The following is a 5,085-nucleotide window of genomic DNA, read 5'->3' as shown; positions in this document are numbered from 1 at the left end:
AAATGAGTCACATGGGTATTATAAAGGGAGGGGATTAAGATTTATAATTTATTGCAAGTAAACCCTAAATCTATGCCACTAGACTTAAACCTCATCGATTTTCTTTTTAATATTAAAAGAAATAAGTTGGGAGTAAACTTGGTTATTAGTCGCCTCATGCATTTAGGATTGAGACCTTTGATTAATACCTTGGCAGTTAACCAAGCATTTGCTTGGCGGAGTTGGTGGAAAAATTCACCTTTATTGTGACTTTGAGATTATGAGTTTGAGCCATACACCTCTACCAACTACATTTGCTTGGGAGTAGGAGGATTCTCTTACCTCCCATTCTACTTTCAAGTGTTGACCTGCGAAATTGGGCTGATTTAATCTATTAGAGGTGTTAGTTTAATATGGTTCATCTTATCAATTGGTTGTGAGTGTAATGGTAATTAAAGTTGCACTTAATAGAGAAGATTGCGTGTTCGACCCCTCACGACAACAATTTGAAGGATATTGAAACTTATCCACCCGTAATTGAGCCTCGATAGGTTAACTAGGTGAAAAAAAAAAATAAAAAAAAATCCCCTTTCTTTAAAAAAATTGACCTTGGCGGTTAGATTGAAAATACTATTTCGCGCCACATACTTCACCGATCCCCGACAATTTCATCCTCCAAGCTTCCACGCTACTCGAGGAGAGAGAAATCAGAAGAGAGAAAAGGTGGCGATAGACGATTCTCCGGCACCTTTCGTCGGAAACCCTAATCTTCAACATTGTTCTCCGGCAACGCGCTTCGCAACCTGCCACGTTTGATTTTCTCTCTCATCCTCTGTTCTTCAATGATTATACTAATTAATTCGAGATTGTTGCGTTTTTATTTTGATTTTTCTTCTGCGATTGAATTTAAATTTTCCCGCCCAAATTTATATAAATTGGAATTTTTTTTGTTCTTCCATTTTTTTTCCTCAGAATTTCAAATTTGTCTCTGAATGATAGCAGATGCTGCGAGATTTTCCGTATTTGAAGCCTCTCTTACTGTCAGTCTTCTTTTCTTCATCTTAATTTTCTATCTCCTCCCCAAAACAATCTATCAATTTCTTCCTGAATTGGGATTTACTTAAACCCTAACCCTAATTTTAATTTTGCAAGGCGACCTTCAATTCGTCATAACAATGTCAAATTCCACCGGAATTGTTCGATTATAGCTACGAAAATGGAGAATGGTACTTCCAAGAAAGTAGAGACCCTATCAGGAGGTGCATTGGTGGTATTAGAAGGGTTAGATCGAAGTGGAAAGAGCTCTCAGTGTAGTGAGCTTCTTTCTCACTTGAAATTTCTTGGGTATCCTGTTGAGTTATGACGGTATCCTGATCGAAACACCGCCCTTTGGGGAGATGATTTCGGCTTATCTTCCAATCAATCTAATTTGGATGATCATACCATTCATCTCTTATTTAGTGCTAATCGATGGGAGAAAAGGTTGTTCCTTTTTTTTTTTTTTTTCTTTTCTAATTTTGATTTATAATTTACTTTGGAATTATTTGTTGGGTGTAGCTTTCCAATTGTTTGATGTGTATGTCTAGCATAATTTGATTTCTTTTCCAGTGCTGATTTGGGTTAGGCATGTTCTGATTAGGCTATTATTGTTCATATTATTATTTTGTTTACTTCTCTTTGCAATAACTTTGCTATTATATGCATAAATGGTTTGATAATATTCTTTTGGGATTGTGGAAATAATGTGAACTATACAATTCTAACTAGATATATAGTTTCTTTGAATTTACATTTATTAGGCTAAGTCCTAAAGGCGGCATGCCTTGTGTCGACCTCAAAGACTATCCTCACAAATTTTGAATTGGAATTGTTAATGTTACTATGCTATTTTGTATAGATTAATGTTACTATGAACATTTTGTATGGACTAATGTCTCTAAGCTATTATCACTGGCAGATATTTTATGATTCAATTGGCAGTTCTCTTAGTAACTACTAATGTTCAGGTATTCCCCTTGGAATATAGGAAACTTTATTATTGAATTATGGGGACTTTAGCTTATACTAGTACATGCTTACTTTTGTTTGTAGATGATGTTTGTTCTGCATGTATGAGGTGTAATAGTATTATGAAAGAACGAATCAATCCATTTACTGAAATTGGAACAACATATTGAAGAAAGTTTCCTATTCCTTGTATTGAGGCTTTTTGGATGTTGCTATCAAAATTGGTACGAAGAATTGCTTTGTGATTGGATTCATAAGACTATAGGGACAGGATTCCACAACGTTGATTGAATTTCATTGCTGCATGCATCTTGTTCACGGAGTGTTTGGCTTGTTTTGCAATCGAAAACCTATCCTAAATTGAGAGTTATGAGTGTTGACTACATGCTTCAATTATTCCAAGTCTTCCAACTCTTACCAATTAGCCAAACCATTCAAGTATGTCTAAATTTACATGCAATGTGATTGTTTTGCTCTTTTCACAGCACCAGAGATGGGATTGCTGGCTCCTGACATGGTCTTATACTTGATATATCACCAGAGGTATATATTCAGAAAGCAAGCTTTTGAATTTGGAACTTATTTGCAACAACATGGTTAGTTAGCTAGGCCTGACAGGATTTTTGTCTTTAGATCTGTGAAGAAATTATGAAATGGATGTTAGACATGTATCCCTTTCCATATTGATTTACGGCAATGCACCATTTGTTTGGTGAGCATTGAGACACAGGGCTGTCAAATAACATCTTAGTTCTTTCATATAGCTTCCCCGGACTTATGCCAGATACAGCTACAAGTATATTACTCCCCGTCTTATCACACTTCTCAATCACAAGAAGGTGATACAAGTCACAACCAATATAGTACCTGAACAATATTAAGGCTTTTTTCTTTGTTCTATCTGTAAATACTACCAGTTCCATTCCACCAAATCTTTTAATGTCAGGTCAAAGTGACAAAGTATATCCTAATATAGTGAAATCTATTTTGAAATTTGCAGAAAGCTGCTGAAAGAGGTGGCTATGGTGATGAGCGATATGAGCGTCTTGACTTCCAGGGGAAGGTCAGAGAAAAATATAAGACTCTTTATGATGCTTCATGGAAGGTATTTGTTCTTTCATATATTTCGTATGATTTCTCACTTTGATATTTGTCACTTGATATATTTTGTTTTTTTCTTAAACACTTTTTGGCATGCAACATATTACGTTTTGTCATTTTGCCGTGGTAAGTATTTTTGACAGTAGTGCTCCGTAAAATTATCTTCATCACATAATATGAAGGTATCTCTCTGATTTCTAATTGCATAATAATAAAATCTATAAAAAGTTGACTAATATATTGTAGCTAATCCAACAATAAATAACATAATACTCCGTTACATGGAGTATTTATTTTTATGTATTAGTAAAAATAATATCAAGTCAAATATTATACATGTATATCATTATTTTCTGAACTTGAATCTTTTTATTTATATATCTAATCTTGACATGTCTTTCAACTATGGAGTACTCTGTAGTTTCTACGAGTTTGGTTGCTTTGCCATTCTAGCTCTGCCCTTTACATCAAACTCTATATACAGAGTAAATGTCATCAAGATTTTTAAACATTGCAAATGGTAATAGGTTGTTGATGCCTGCTTGCCAATGGAAGAAGTCCAGAAGATGCTCAGAGAATATGTGCTTGAGTGTGTCGCAGAATGCCAAAATGGAAAGGCTCTCTCTCACCTTTGGTTACATTAGCCCTGATTGCTTGCTGGATTTTGTCCAGGTCCTATGCTTTCTGCTTGCGTGTTGGGAGTCGATTAATTTACTCCTCAACCCCGTAAAGAATGGTCATTGTAAGTTTTTAGGGGTCAAATTTTAAAAACTTTGACCACAATTTTTCACTAATGTATAAGAAAATTACAGTTTGGGATTGTGTTAAATTCATTTCAATATCTATTTTTAGAATATCAAATTTTATATATTTTTACATGTATTAGGTGTATTTGTAGTTTAAGAGTATCTTTGGAGATTTTAAAAAGTCAAATGAGACAATCTTTAAAGGGCGGAGGGAATATTATGATTTACTCCGTATCTCTTTAGAATAGTTTTAGTTATACCACCATATTCTAAACTCCAAGTTGAGGCATGTTTTTGCCTTCTCTTAGAGCTCTTTGAGAAGTTTATGTTAAATTGTTAAGTAGATTGCCCAAGTGCTGATGTTCGAGGGCGGATTATAACACTGTTGCACTTGCACTCCATATTTTGTATACAATTCATCCAAATTTATGAGTAAATGATCAGACCAAGTGCGGATGTTTGAGGGCGGATTCTAATACCGTGTTTTACACTGTATACAAGAATCATAAATTCATTCAAATTTTTACTCAACTTACAGATTATTTTAGGACAACTTTCTGGATGTTGATGAAGGGGACAGAGAAAGAGCTCAAATGTGGCAAGCCTTTTTCTAGGTATGGCTTCCCCCTTGGATACAAACATTGAGGTGGACTTGCTCCAAAGATGTTTAGCGGTTTACCCACATTTAGATCAAGTTGTTTAGGCGGCAATTGGGTCATTGGGATTAAATCACCTCAAACGGGTTATTTCCATGTAAACTCATTTGGACCTGGTCGAGTTGCTATGGGTCATCTTCGATTCTTTTGCCAGTATACAGCAAATATTAGAAACATTGATTATTAGGTCAGTTCAGATTAGGTCGAAGGATTTTGAGCCGGGTAATAGGTATGAGTCAGTTTTGCTAGGTTTATTACAAAACCGTTATAAGTTTAGTATATGCCCTATTTAAGATACCTTTGAAAAAAACCCAAAATAAGTTCAAAGTAATTCTAATAATGGTTAATGTTTTCCGATAAGATATTTTAATACTTCGTAAGTTAAAGCAAAATACATTATGTGCATGAATCAATTATCAGCAGTTGAGCACTCAGGAAACACAAATTGGGGCAACGGGCGGTTGTCAAGACTTTGCTGCCTCTTATGTAAAATTGTAAACTCCTTGAAGCATGGGGAATTTTACATAATAATCATATCCGCAAATATCCCGTTTATACTCCTATTCATATTTAAGTATGATAATACTATGTATAAA

General features: G+C 34.7%; 1 pseudogene; it reads left to right on the top strand.

Moving 5' to 3' along the window:
* Positions 1–2,440: 2,440 nt before the first annotated feature.
* On the top strand, positions 2,441–3,792 carry LOC110684793 (annotated as a pseudogene).
* Positions 3,793–5,085: the final 1,293 nt, after the last annotated feature.

This window comes from Chenopodium quinoa, unplaced genomic scaffold (assembly GCF_001683475.1).
Source record: "Chenopodium quinoa cultivar QQ74 unplaced genomic scaffold, ASM168347v1, whole genome shotgun sequence".
NCBI lineage: Eukaryota > Viridiplantae > Streptophyta > Magnoliopsida > Caryophyllales > Amaranthaceae > Chenopodium > Chenopodium quinoa.
The sequence above is the reverse complement of the archived record's forward strand: the minus strand, read 5'-3'. Positions and strand labels throughout refer to the sequence as shown.